Source organism: Myodes glareolus, chromosome 14 (genome assembly GCF_982192425.1).
Source record: "Myodes glareolus chromosome 14, mMyoGla1.1, whole genome shotgun sequence".
In the NCBI taxonomy this organism is placed as follows: Eukaryota; Metazoa; Chordata; class Mammalia; order Rodentia; family Cricetidae; genus Myodes; species Myodes glareolus.
In genome coordinates, this window is record NC_142039.1 from 3,356,489 (window position 1) to 3,371,307 (window position 14,819).

Sequence of the window (14,819 nt, forward strand, 5' to 3'; positions counted from 1 at the left end):
CCAGGCCTTCGAACTCTGCATGCACCTGCCAGGTTCTGAGGTGTACATGTTTGCATGAAAACATGCAGCACCATCACCACTACCAACCCAGCCGCCTCCAGCAAGCCAGGCAAGCACTCCCAGCATGGCATTCCACGCACCCCCAGGCCATCACATGGCAGCTCTAGGTACCACGACTGTGTAGAATATGACCTGCAGCAGCCTTCCCTTGACACAGATACCAGCAGGCAACCTACTAGCGAACAGACTTCAGGTGTCAGGGTTCTTACCTGGGAAGTGAGTTAAATCCAAGGGAATACTGGGGGCTGCACATCCTTTCCCCACTTTCCCTGACTCCTGTGGGGGAATCGGAGAACGTGGACCACAGGAGTATGCTGTGAGACCGCTACAGCCTCTAACTGGCATAGGAAGAGACCCCACTTCTGCCACATGAGCTTGATTCTCCTCTTCAGAAATCCCCACCACGATGCCTGTCTCTGTGCTGAGGCCTCAGCCCACTTCAGGGCCTCCACCCGCCTGTTGTTTAGCTGCCTGTGAGTGACATTATCAACTCTGCTCGTGAACATCCTCCCCGTGAACCCACCTTGGAGTTCCCTTGACCTGAATCTAAGACTTTTCAAGGCGGTATCCCCAAATAGCTGGACTTAGCGACTAAGAGATGAATCCTTGGCAGGGTTGCCTCAGGAAGCCATCAACACAGAGGAACACGCCAGCCATTCCTACTACAGCCCAGCTTCCCCTGGACACCTCAGTTTATAGCCGTCACAGGCTTAAAAAGTCAGAGGCAAATACACAGTGAAGACCATTTCAATCAACTTTCCCCCCACTTCAACTCAAACGAGACATTAGATGAAGTGCGTGCTGTGGACAACTTAGAGACTGCAGTTTCCTTGTCCCCGTGCCCTTAAGTCAGGGTGTTCCGGGAGAGCTGCTCCCTGAGGAGAGCTGCCCCACAAGGCTGGCTTCAAGGCTTCAACTCAAGTGTCATCAGTGGCGATGAGACTAAAGAGCAGACCTCTGCATGCATAATTCAGAACGTGGAGATGAACATTTAATGTGATCAGGGCCTCGGAGGACCGACCGGACTGTATTCACTTGCCCGTGTTTGAGACGTGCACGTGTGGCCTGGTGGGAAGGATGGGGCAGACCCCCAGATGCTCCTCAGTTTCCTTTGGAAACACACTATTTTGAATATTTCCTCTACGAATCCAGCATCATTAACTACACAGGTCCAATGGCACACTAAGGCCCTGTCATTTTTATAGGCAGTTAATGCACAGTGCAACTTTCTGTCACTCCGTCAACAGCCCCTGTAGCCAAGGCTGGCCTCGAATACAAACCTTCTTGTCTGACAGCCCCCAATGACTGGGACTGCACCTGGCTGCAATTGCCACATGTGCAAGTACCAGACAGCCACAGGTGGTCAGGAGCCACGTGACAGAACACCTTCAACTAGCCATTACTGTCAACACGGATTGGTTCTCCTGAACACGGCTGAACCAGACCCATGAGGTTGTGAGGTGAGTGCAGGTGAGAGGGCCTGTGTAGACAATCAGAAGAGCTGTGAGTGCAGGTGAGAGGGCCTGTGCAGACAATCAGAAGAGCTGTGAGTGCAGGTGAGAGGGCCTGTGCAGACAATCAGAAGAGCTGTGAGTGCAGGTGAGAGGGCCTGTGTAGACAATCAGAAGGGCGTGACTTCAGCTGCTCGGAGCCTAGGGCCCTTCAGAAAGAAAGATGAAAACAATGGGTGCCCCTGGGTATCCCCCACCCCACTACTTGTTTTTTTGGAAAAAGAAAGACTTTGGAGAGCCCATGGGGCATCTTAGGTTCCCACAGTCTGTTCGGGCTGGGGACCTAACTTTAAAACATCTACTCAAGAAAACCACCACTCACAGTGGCCACCGCACAGCTACCCTCCCCAGGGAACCCCCAGCCTCTTTCTTTGTTTAAATGTTGATCTCACACATCATAGACATCACCTGTAAGGAGCTCTTCTGCCAGCCAATTAGACGCTGCCAGCACAGAAGTGGGCTGAGAAAACACTCATTAAAATACCAAGGAAATTTGTTCTCAGATTGTAGAACATCCATTCACTAGCCGATCTGCACTTTCATCTGAGTGCCTAAATAAATTATAATTTACTTTTAATGAAATAATTACCTGGTGAAGAACCAATGATGAAATGTTTATAACCCCATGAGCCAAGCATTTAAACATGTACAAAATTAAAGAGTCCTAGCATACTACAGGTAGGCAGGGAGAGAAGTGCATGTTTGTATAAAACCCATGACAGAGGTTACCAGAAGATTTACCTTAAAGAGAAAAATGCAAAGAAATCCCACAGAGCCAAAGTTTCAGCTGGAAACAGATTTGCTGACCCTACCCCTGGCACACAGTCGTCTATCCCACGTGACCAAACTCCTTAAATCACTTCAAAATCTTCTGGCAGCATCTCTTTAAACTGTAATCTCAGTGTCTTGAGAAATTTGGGGACGGAGGATCGTAAGTTCAAGGCTTGCCATTATCTAAAGTAAGTTCAAGACCAGCTTGGGCAATTGAAGAAATCATTGCATTCATTTATTCTCGGACTCGGGTGGAGTGGAATGCCATAGCGCACCTGTGGCGATCAGAGGACATTGAGGGATTGAGGGACTGAGCCCCAGTCGTCAGGCCTGGTGACAAGCCTCTTGCCCTCAGACCTGGAAAAGAACAAGTGGGAGCTGGAGGTGGAGCTCTGTGGTAGAGCACTAGTCTCTCACGCACACGGAGTGCAGTCTCTGGGATTGCAACAAGCTTACAATAAGAATAAAATCTTCAGGCAGAGCTCTCTTCACTTTAAATCTGGGGGACACTTAATAAAGTATTGAACCTAAGTCAGAGAGATGTAGATTGAATGACCTCTTTCTGTCACACCCTGGTTGGATGAGGCTGCCATCAACCTTTGCTCAGGAGTGAATCAGTGTTATAGACAGCGCTTTATAACAGCAGAGAGGACACAGATTAAAATGAAGTTAGGAAGGGGCATCTGACTTGCTCTTGCTACACAAAGCAAATTTTATGACAGTGAATGAGCATCATCAGTGTAAGTTACAAGGAAACTGAATTACAGAAGACAGAAAATGCAATCGCAGGGTCATTCGGTGAACGTACGTGATGCAATGCTTTGGTGAAGAAGTCACAGAAAGAGAGCAGGGGAGTGGTTGGTTGGCGGGTAGGGGACATGGGCGATGCAAGTCGAAAATGCAGCTGTTGGAGGTGCAGCTCCAAGATGAGTCAGTTCCACACTCTAGCAGACCGAACACCTGCAAGGTCCAAGGTGAAGAAGAGAAGCAGGTGTGCGCAGGTGTGGAGCAGACCTCCTAGGAAACAGCCAGCTGTTTCCTGCTGTTCTTTCACAACATGTGGGCCAGCCCACAGGATCTTAAGTACTCAGAGAGTAGGGTTTGGTGGAGAGTGGCCCCAGGCACTGAGGGCAGAGGCGGCAGAGCTGCCATCCATGTTGAGAATAGTTCTGCCTATCTCTGCTGTCCCTGTTGGGTTAGCTGTGGCCACAGTGCTATTTCACAGAAGGATACATAACAGGAGAGAGTAAGGCAGACTAGAGGAAAGAAAATTTGAGTATTTAAATGTACAAAAAAGAAGTGGCAAGAGCTTAATCTGAGAAGAGGGAAGAGTCCCAATATGAAGGCCCGGAGAGGAAGAGGGTGACCACAACAGACAAGGAATGAGGGTGCGGGGGTGTGGGGTGTGCTAAAGCAGACACAGCTCAGAACAGGAAGACCAGGAAGACTTAGCAAAAGCCTCCCTCTAGCCAATTCGCACTTCCTCCCGCATCCTTTCTTGACCCTTGACTTTCTGTCTCAGGAGAGACAAAATATGTCCAGTCTCTGAAAGATCTATATTACAGAATACAAATATGTAGAAGGAACTTTAGAAGTCTTCTTGTGTGACCCTCATTCACCAGAGATGCCACGAGATCCTAAGGACAAAGAGCCCACTAAGGTCACAAGGCTTCCTCTACTAGATTTCCTAGAGGTCAAATCTCTCCCACTTCACACAGAATTGACTCTCTGCTGGGAGCAGGAAACAAACTCACTTCTTGAGAGTGGTGAAGGAGCCCCAGCTGAGTTGTCCTTGGCCTCCACAGCACTTGTTCCCCAACCCACCTTCTCCCCAGCAAGGTCCTTTGGAGATTTAAGAGAGTCAGCTGCCAGCAAGCTGCCTCTAGGGAAGAAGTGCTAGGAATCCAAACATATCAGCTTTGCCATTGAGAGCCTGTGTGGAAGTAATAAAAAACATAACAAAAACTCCAAAATGAAGACAGCAAGGCTCATCTCCAGTGTGCACCTCCTCTGTAAGACACAGCCCATGGCATTTAGTGGTCCCTATCTCCAGCGCCACATTTCTAATCTAGTCAAAGAATTTTAAAATATTTATCACTTTCAATGAAAATACATAAAATCATAAAGCCCACTGACTCTGTTTCTTTGGCTAGAATGAATGTCTGGCAGAAATGAAGACTGCAAGTATAATCAGGAGAAGAACCTACTCAACAGAACAACTAAGACTTCTGAATTTTGTTTCTCATTTTTATTTGTTTCTTGCACCACTAGGATCAAATCCAGGGCCTTGCTCAGCCAGGCAAGTGCTCTACCACCGAGCTACCCCCTCCCCCACCAAGCCCTTTTTAGTCTGGCCTGAATCAAATCTAACAATGAACTGACTGAAAAATCAGAATCAATACCTACAAACAATCAATGTGCTATTTTTGTGTTTGGTAACAGCAATCAGGAAAGGTGTGAGCCAGATACAACACGGAGGAGCTCAGCTGAACTTCAAGACCTCCCGACCCTGGTAAAACAGGATGAGTTCAAAGGCATCAGAATTCTAAGACGTGTCTGCGAGAATAGATTAAAACTCCTCAAAGGTGGAGTAGTATATCTGAAGCCCGAAATGCCACTGCTTTCCATCCTCACTTGGGGCCGGAGGAATGTGTAACACACGTACAAATACAATACGTGAACGTGTATATTTTTGGTGAGGTGGAGTAAACTTAGGTATCATGTTTCAGAATTCAACAGTCACTTAAAACAGCGAATCACTGAAACCTTAATGTCCTTGAGTACATATATATGTTTTCTGTTCAGTGACTATGTGGCTGAGCCCACGTGGCCACACAATACTGCGTGATCAGAGCAAAAAACAAACAAACAGGGCTGGAGAGATGGCTCAGAAATTAAGAGCATTACCTGATCTTCCAAAGGTCCTGAGTTCAATTCCCAGAAACCACATGGTGGCTCACAACCATCTGTAATGGGGTCTGGTGCCCTCTTCTGGCCACAGACAGAATATTGTATACATAATAAAGTAAATAAACATTTAAAACAAACAAACAAACAAACAAAATCCCATCAAGAAACAAGAAGCCTCTGAACAACAAACACACTGAAAATTGCCAGCGTGGGGCTGGTGCACGCGGCTGGCGCGCGGGGCTGGAGGAGCTGGCTCAGTCAGTAACACAGTCGCTGTACAACCTGAAGTGTTGAGTCAGATATAGAAGCATTAACCCCTGCACTGGGGAGGTGACCCTTGCACTAAGGAGGTGTCCCCTGCACTGGTGAGGTGTGGTGAGGTTATCCCTATACCAGGGAGGTGACCCCTGAAACTGGGGAAGTGACCTCTGTACTGGGGAGGTGACTCCTGTACTGGGGAGGAGGGCACAGACAGATTCCCGGAGTTCACTGGCCAGTGAGGCTGGGGGACGAGCTTCAGGTTCAGGGAGTGACTGTGTCTCAAAACGTGAGGTGGAGAGCAAATAAGAAAAACACTGCAAGTTGACCTGTGGTGGACACACACACACACACACACACACACACACACACTACACTGCCATATGTATAAAAGCTGTCAGATGGTCATTCAGAATCTGCCTCTTCATCTTCTATGCTTAGTTCTACCAGCACTGGATGTACAGACGACATAGGCGCACATGGCTAATTAGACTCCATTGTTTAATCACAAAGTGAAAAGCTAAAAATCACAAATGAACAGATCTTCCCTAACAAGGACAGGTCCTGGAGTGGGCCATGTGATGAACAATATGTGAATTGTGCCTTACGTGACCCTCAGGAAAGGACAGCCAGAGAGTGGAGAAACAAGCAAGTGAAAAATGAAACTGAATTCTAGAGACTGGGAAGCAGTGGACAAGGCTGAATCGAGGCAGCTGCTGTGGCCACTGCATGTACAAGAACGGAACCAGCACACAAAGGCCTACAGCATGGTATGAGCTTAAAAATTTAAAAATAGAAAGACAACAAAATAAGAATGCCAAGGCCATGGCACGCTTCAGGAGCACAGAATACAGAGACGGGCTCCCTACTGGAGACGCGGGACACTTGGAGGCCTTGAAGGTTGAACAAGAAGAGGCAGGAGGGCTTGAGTGTGTGCTGAGAGTGACTGGCAGGGAAAGAAGGGAGACTGGGTCAGAGGTCAAGGAGCTTTATTTAGTCTGGAAGAAACCTGAGTATGTTTTCCACACGAAGAGAGGGAGCCAGGAAGACGACAGAAGTTCAAGGCAGAGGAACAGGGATAAGCATGCCGGTAAAGGGGGGGAGGACGGCATTAAGATGGGAGGGGCTGCTGAAAGAGGACCCCTGGGAAGCCTTCTCCCACATTTCAGTGTCCACAGAAAAGTCCACTGGGTCACAGGCTGGAGGACAAAGCAACCTGTGAAGTCCCACCTCCCCCCTCCCTCCGTTCCCTTTCTGTCTTTCCTTCCCACTTATTTCTGCGTTTGTGGTAGTAGTGCTTGATTCCAGGCCATGCAGACACTGAATGATCCCTCAAGCTTCCTATGCTGGAAACAGGATCCCCAAACACATTTTGATGGTACCTGGAGGTGGGACTATCGGGTCCCACAGGCCTCGTGAGTGGCTGAGTTCCTGGGATAACAAGAGCTGCTCTGTCAGAGGAGGACGTGCTCTGTGGCACACTAGCTCTCTCAACACATGAGGTCCCATGATGCCTTGGGGCTCTCCAAAGGTCCCAACAGTGACACACATACCTGATGTAGCCTTCAACTTGAACTGCGATCAATACCCATTTTTCTTTTTTTATAAATTACACAGTCCCCAGGAAGTAGACTAACACAGCTGGCAATTACGTTTACAGTCTGAGTTACACTGGTATTCAGGAGTTAGGTATTTGAGGTGCCATCACATAGGTCTGGGTTCAAATCCAGCCAATTCTAGGGCTTATGTCCCTGGGCAAGGCTGTCTGAGCCTCAGGTCTTTCCTTGGTAGAATGGGCCCACTGAGGGTCCCCTGCCTCAGGAAGTCTGGATGGTATAATGCGGCGCACTTCCTGATCAGCAGGAATGAACGGCCACGAAATCGAGATTCCTTCCCTTATCACGTCTTTATTTGGAGTCACTCGGTTGAGGAAAATTGGGGGAAGGGAAGAGAGAGAAAAGACAGAGAGAGGGAGAGCAAGGGAGAGAGGAAGAGAGAGAGCAGGAAGCCAGAGAGAGCGATGAGAGAGAGATTAGAGAGAGCGGAAAAACCCAAAGGCAGCTGCTTTTCTAGGGTGAGAGGCTCGAATGCTGATTGGTTGATGCCATTCTGCTAGGGCCCAAGGCCACAGGACAGGTCAGGGAACCAAGTCTCTGAAATGCAAAACAAGGCCCCAAGCACACTGGCCTGCATGACAGCATCAAAGGATTTGTATACCTCCAGGCTGTAGGACCGCTGGCACTATCTCGCCAAGGCGACATCCTGGCAGCTCCTTACAGTATGACATCTGGACGCAATGCAAAGGGCCCCCGTGCACTGCTCAGTGTTCATACTGCAACACTGGGGGGCAGGTGCCAGTGTGCATTTATTTTGATTATATTTACTTTCAGCATGATGGGCACAGGGACTTCATCACTTTCCTCTCTGAGTCGTTTCAGGGAATGCAGTCACCAAGGACAGCCCCGCACTGTAGCCTTCTGCGTCTTACAGCATTGAACCAGAGCTCTGCACAAATGAAATTCCCAGGAAACTGAAGATATGAGCAAACATATGCCAGTGAGGAGAAAAATCACTGATCCCCAGGCAGCAGAACTATGCCCTTTACTGTATTTACACAAAACTCAGCTAAGTCTAGGTTAGAAACCTGTTTGGGAATTGTGGTCGACTTTCAGAAGAGGGTAAGCAACCTATGAGCAAAATACATGCTTCACTCCCACCAAAGGGAGTGTCTTTAAGGAGCAGAGACTTTTCTGAACTACAAGACACTGTTGTCCCTGAGGTCAACAGTTCAAGACCCTCCCAAGACGCGCTACTTGAGTTGATGCCTAGCCCTTGGAAAAAACACCCAAGACAAGTACCCAGGTGATTTTTCTCATTCCAGGCAAGGCTCCAATACTGAAGAGGCTGTCTTTGTCAAATGCACTTCAATTTCCTGTGTTGGTAAAAGCACGTATTCAGAAACCCCATCAGACTTGTAACAGGAAGGCATCTTTCTGCATGAGTATTTTGATTTGAGAAAAAAAAGAGATCTACATAACAGAGAACACCAGCCTTCACAGTGGATACTCCAGAGGGAAGAGCTGAGCTTCTAACAGAACAGCTACATTATGACTTGACAAAGCCACACACTGCTACAACTCACATTTGTGGAGTGGCCCCTGGGTAAGATGAGATCAAAGGTACTAAGATCCAATGCTTGTTGGGTACCCCACCTCCCTTGTAGAAGGAGGGCACCAGGATGTTTGTAGCACCAGCAGCCCTACAGTACAGACTGGAGTCAAGGCCCTGGAGTCAGAGACAGACAGACAGACAGACAGTAAGGGGACACTCTGGCCATGTCATGTGATATCATCTCCCAGGCATTTGAAGAGGATGCCAGCAAAGGTCTGGTGGTAGAAGGGATCTTGAGAGTGAGGCTCAGGCTATGGGCAGTGGCACAAGGCATGAATGAGCATGAAGAATCCACTTGTGAGGAGTGACGTGGTCGAAGTAAACTTACAAAGTGCACTCTGCCATCAGACTGGACACAGGAGAACCCGAGAGCAAAGGGATCCACTAAGGACAAAGTGGTAGCACAGGCTGGAGACCAGGCTGGCAGGGAGGGGCCAAGTCCCATCAGAGACAGACACAGAGGCCTGGGGAACCTGTGTCGTGAGTAGTTAAGGGTAAGCAGTCAAGGGCAGCATGGTTCCTGTTCAGCAATCAGCAAAGATGCCCAGAAATTCCAGGAAATTCTACATTGGGAGATAATCCTTATCATGGCAAGACAACCCCACCCTCGTGCTTTAACACGATTATAGGGATCATCCTAAAGGGTCCAGACAGCCAGACCCCAGGGACATGACTTCCTGTTCCAACAACAGAGGTGGTTTCCACTGGCTAACTGCCCAAGGCCTGAGACTGCCTGCTATAGTTCCTGGTGCCTCCTTGCAAAATCTGAAGGCTTTTGTCTGTTCTTTAAGTCTTCTGTAGCAGAGCATTAAATGTCCCCAAGTGTGCTAAAGGGACTAGAACCCAAAGTCTCCCAGATGCCTCAGAAGTACAGGCAAAGATAAGCAAGCACAGGGGATGACCGCAGAGGGTCAGAACTTTACCAAACTGTAGAGATTATGCTCTGGGCATCAGTCAACTGATCACTGAAAAGCCACTCCCTGGGGTTTAGCTAACGAGCATCACCCTGTCCAGTAGAAGGAAGCATGTCAGGAACAAGTCATCTCTCTTGGGTACCGATGTCACAGCTACTCACCTCCAGACGGTGACACGGGGCCCTATTTCTAGCAAGGCATTCAACTGCTAGGCTTGTCTGAGAGTTCTCCTGGCTTAGTGAGCAGCAGCAGCCCCACCCCCACCCCACTCCAGAGTGTGTGTGTGTGTGTGTGTGTGTGTGTGTGTGCGTGTGTGTGCGTGCGCAGTTCATACTACAGTTCCTCTCAGCCAGCGATACCACTGATGGCCACAGTAACACATAGGCATCTACATACAGCATGCAAATTGAGCGCTGACCCTTTCCAAATGAGTCCCTCACACACCAGCCATGGGTACATGTAGTAGAAATCTGTTTTACCAGTGGCACAGCTTTCAGTGGAGAAGCAGAGTAGATTTTCCAGTGACGTTTCTCAACATAAATATTCTATTTACTACCTGATAAAGAGTTACTATGTATACTTGTTCATGTGATACATTACTAAAAAATAATCTTTTTTTTTCCTTCAGTGGTTTATGTCAAATCCACCTGCCATGTTCCACACCTTGCCGCTACTTCCCAGCCCCGAATTACCAAACTAAAGCAGAGATTCAAAAGGCAGGATAACACCCCTCACTGGAGAATTTAAAAATGAACTCCAACTCAAAATTTAGACACTCAGGTGAGAGTTTTTAAGATTCTGGACCAAAGCTGTTCTAGATGTCAAACTTAAAGAATCTGAGCGTCATTGGCAGAGTCCTGAAAGCAAAGAGTGGGCACAAGGCTCACAGGCAATTTGCATTTCTCCTGAATTAATAGCATGAGCAAGGACTGGGAGTTTAGCCCAGTGGTAGAACATGTGCTGAGCATGCTGAGGCCCTGGGGTTTGATACTCAGAACCACAATGAATGACAGAGAGCTAGAAGATGGCTAGGTAGGTAGCTAGGCAGACAAACAGACAGACAGACAGATAGACGGAGATAGATGATAGATAGATAGATAGATAGATAGACAGACAGATAGAGATAAAGAGATGGATAAATGATAGATAGATAGATAGATAGATAGACAGACACAGAGAGAGACTGAGACTATTTTACAGATAGATGTGAAATAAAGCAACGCTCTGCATTATGAAAAATCCTAATTTAAATGTGAAACTGTAGACAGGATGTACTTACTTAGTTCCCTTAAGCAAACTATCAGCTATAAACCTCTCTTTGCGATAAAGTACGTCCTTTTGTTTTAAGAAAATTCAATCTTCCAAACACCTAAATTGCACCCGGGGCAGCCACAGGCATAACTGCAATAACTAGCATGCATGGCAGGAAACTGTAAAGCTTCACATCAGCAGCTCCCTGGGAATCATGCTCACAGAGAGGCTCTTCCAGGCAGCTGCATTTAGATACATAGAAAGACTTTTCACTTACTTCAAGTTTCTGTGTAATCCTTGTTCCTCTAAGTGAAAGGGGCCGGGATCACACTGAAATTCTTTATTGATTGTTTTAATAAGAAAAAAAACAAAAACAAAACAAAAATAGCAACAACAAAACAACCGTAATCCCTCTAATTCAGCTTTGGGTATTCTTGAGTAGAGTCTCTTCAAGGAAAACTATCTCTAACGTCTAAACAAAAGTAATATCTTCCAAGGTAGACCAGCGGCAGGCAGTGCATAAGATCAGTGGTCAACAAACCAGGCAACTGCCATTATCGGTGGGATGATTCACAGAGAGTATATTTAGAACGGTGCTTTCCAGAGGCTGTTGAGATGCCAGGTTCGGGAAATAGGTGAGGGCTATATCCCAAAGGTCTCTTTCAGGAAAGAACACCAAAATATTAACAAAAAGAGTCTTCTCTTTGAAGTCCCCAAGCTCCTGGTGTCTTCGAGGCTGCGCTTGCCCAGTCTGGTCTTGGCAGAGTCATCCATTACTGGGTAAATCCACATGAAACCTGAGGACGCTTGAGTGGAGGACACAGTGGGAGGCAATGTGGCAACTCTACATGGGATCAGCCTTTTATGGCCTGAACTGGAGAAGCCTGGTACCAGCTAATGGACCAGAAATAGCTCTTGACACCGAGAGAGCCCATCAGCTGTTGGCGCAGGGCTGACAGGCAGCCACTTCAAATGTAGCTCAATTGGCTGCATTCTCTCTAGTTTGTTTTATAGAGAAATTAAAAAGGTGCAGCAGGCTGCTAAACAGGTGACAACACAGAATTAGACAAGCAAACATGCCTCCAACGCTAGGATTTAGACTAAAAAAAAGAACAAGGCGTCGTGGATCAAACCGGGATCCTAAACACCACACAAAGAACCAGACACAGTGGCACAGCACACAGAGGCCACACAGATCCTCACACACTGGCAGCTGTGTAGCCCTCGACACTGCTTAGTACTGCCCAGCAGAGGAAGATGGCATTCTCAGAAGAACTTTCGGTAAAGCAACATAAAAATTTTTCTTACAACCCTGGTTTATCCTCCCAGCCCATAGGACCCGGATATAGTGACTGGTGTCCCTTCAAAATCAGACAGACTTTAACCACTAAAAACAAAGGGAACAAAACACAAAACAAAAAACAGTTGCAACTACTTCTTAAATGGCCCCTTGCACTTTTTAAACACTGAAACTAAATATTCCAACTCCATTTACAAAAGTACTTACCAGGGCAAGCATCCTGCTGCTACAAGGGTAAGGGTGAGTCTTAATTGTCTGCAACAGCTTCAATGTAAATCACAAAGCTCATTAAGTCCCAGGCCCAGAGCAATGCTGCCTGCTGTGTGGGGCCTCTGGCTGATAAGCCTCTGAGTATCACGGGTTCCCAGACCACCAGCTGCATCACCCAGGAGTAGGGAGGGCTCACAACAAGGGTCAAAATTCCTGTCACTAATTAACCCTGCAGGACAATATCTACTTCTAAAAACATAACCCATGGCCAGGTGGACAGATGACAGTGCTGTGTGGCATGGTTCACAATACTGAAAGAAGGCTGCAGTCATGGAGGAAGGAGAATGTCCATGGTGAAGCTAAATGTCCTAACTCCATCCATGAATCAAAACCCCATAGCCTTACAAATGTGCATGGTTTTCATATGCAGACTTAAAAAATAGATAGCAGATAGCATAGACAGGTGTGACAATTAGACATTAGTTTCAGACTATTTTGTTAAAAGGTTAGAACAGTTTGTCAAGTCAATTTTTAATTGACCTCCAGATGACAGCCACACTAAATTTTTCAGCACAACTTTGGCCTCTAATTTGAGCTGCAATCCCTGTCTTATTGTCTCTCTTACAAATTTAGTGTTTCTCTCGTCGTCAGGCTCATTTTGTCTTGTTTAAATGCTGGTTGGTGTTGTGTGTGGTGTGTGCCTGTGTGTGCACAGGTATGTATGTCCATTTGCACACATTCGAGGCCAGTGGAAGATATTGGATACCTTCCTCTATGGATTTTCAGCAGGATTCTCACTAAACCTGAAGCTTATACTGTTTCATGTCGGTTGCCTGTCCAGTTAGGTCCCAGGATGATGTCTGTCTCCACTCCTTCAACACTGGGGCTAGGGGAACACAAAGTTTTTACATGCTGAGGATAACAAGTATCTTTGTAATGAATTGTTCTGTCTCTTTAAGGGACAAGCCACGCCCACTCCCTCCCACATCCACTGAGGCAGGCTGATCTTCAGCTTCCAGCCTGAGTTCCTCCCCTTTCCACCTCCCTCTCAAAGAGGCTGTTTCTGCCTCTCCCCTTCCCCCTTCTGTCCCTTCCTTTGTGTTCTCTCTCTCTCTCTCTCTCTCTCTCTCTCTCTCTCTCTCTCTCTCTCTCTCCTCTTCTCTTCTCCCTTCCCCCTCCATAACCCACTGAATAAATACCCAACCTCACTCTGATTGGTGTGCCTATCCATGTCATTGTCTCTTGCCTGCTGCCATGTGTCTCTCTGCCCTGAACCAACCACCGTTCAGTGACCTGCAGCCATCCCTACCTGGGACTGGCTGCTTTCGGGATCCCCTGCCCACTGCCTGCTGCCACATGGCCTGCTGCCTGCTGCCGCTGGGGATCCTGCAGTATTTTTAATAATCCATTTCAGTCTTTCCCACTGAGATATCTCCCAACCCTGTCTGCTTTTTGTTTGTTTGCTTGTTTGTTTGTTTTGGTTTTTTAATACAGGATTTCTCTGTGTAGCCCTGACTATTCTCTTACTTACTCTGTAGACTAGGCTGGTGTCAAACTCAGAGATCTGCCTCTGCCTCCCCAGTGCTGGGAAATGATGAGCAGGCAGTGATGAGCAGAGGTTAAGGGTGCAGTAAGCAGGGTGCAGTAAGCAGGCTACAAAAGGAAATTCTGGGGGGGTCCTCCTTATCACATGAGTCTCCATTCATCTACTGATTGTGCCAATAGCAGTGTCCTGGTTGGAATCCTGCTCCATAGTTTGCAAGATGTTCCCACCAGGATTGGGTAAGGAGATACTATCTCTTTATAGGACATTCCCACTGGGGGACACTGGGGGAGGAGACATGATATCTTTGTATTCTTTTTAATTTTTATTAATTCTATTTATTTATTTCATATTTGTGTGTGCATATACATGTGCTGCTTGTATGTTTGTGTGCACCTACGAGCACGCACAGAAGTCAGAGAAGGACATTGGGTGTCCCCCCTTATCACTCTCCACCATATTCCTTTGGGAAGGGTCTCTCACTCAACCTAAATCTTATTGGTTTGTTTGTTTGTTTGTTTTGTTTTGTTTTTTGTTCTTTTAAGGCTTGCCGCCAATAAACTCCAGTAATCCTCCTGTCTCCATGCCTTGCTTTTTACATAGGTACCTGTGGCTTGCTTTTCACATAGGTGCTGAGGATTGAACTCACGCTTCACACTTGTGTGGTAGGCCCTTTACCTACAGAGCCATTTCCCGCAGCTGCCCAGGATGTCTCCCAGAAACAGAAAACTCACTACAAATAATGTCGCATACATCTGCTCTGACTGTCGAATTAATAATGTTTCTCAACTGACCACCCTTCACCCCTGCATCTTGGTCCCGCAAATCAGGAGCCAGGTCCACCCCTAACTGCAGAATCTCTGAAAACACCGAGCCTTGCAGTGTAAGCATCAGCCTTCTTGTCTATTTCCTCTCAGTGT

General features: G+C 47.2%; 1 protein-coding gene across 8 annotated transcripts in view; it reads right to left on the reverse strand.

The window, feature by feature from the left end:
• The window catches only part of Svil (supervillin), a 196,404-nt gene that overhangs the window by 110,916 nt on the left and 70,669 nt on the right, over nt 1–14,819 (reverse strand). The window contains exon 1 of one of the 8 annotated variants that reach the window (XM_085698960.2): nt 11,124–11,674. The exons of the other annotated variants lie outside the window; for them this stretch is intronic. The gene's annotated coding sequence lies outside the window, so the exon portion shown is untranslated. Of the gene's footprint in view, nt 1–11,123; nt 11,675–14,819 lie in introns of those variants that run through there. 8 annotated transcript variants of the gene reach the window in all.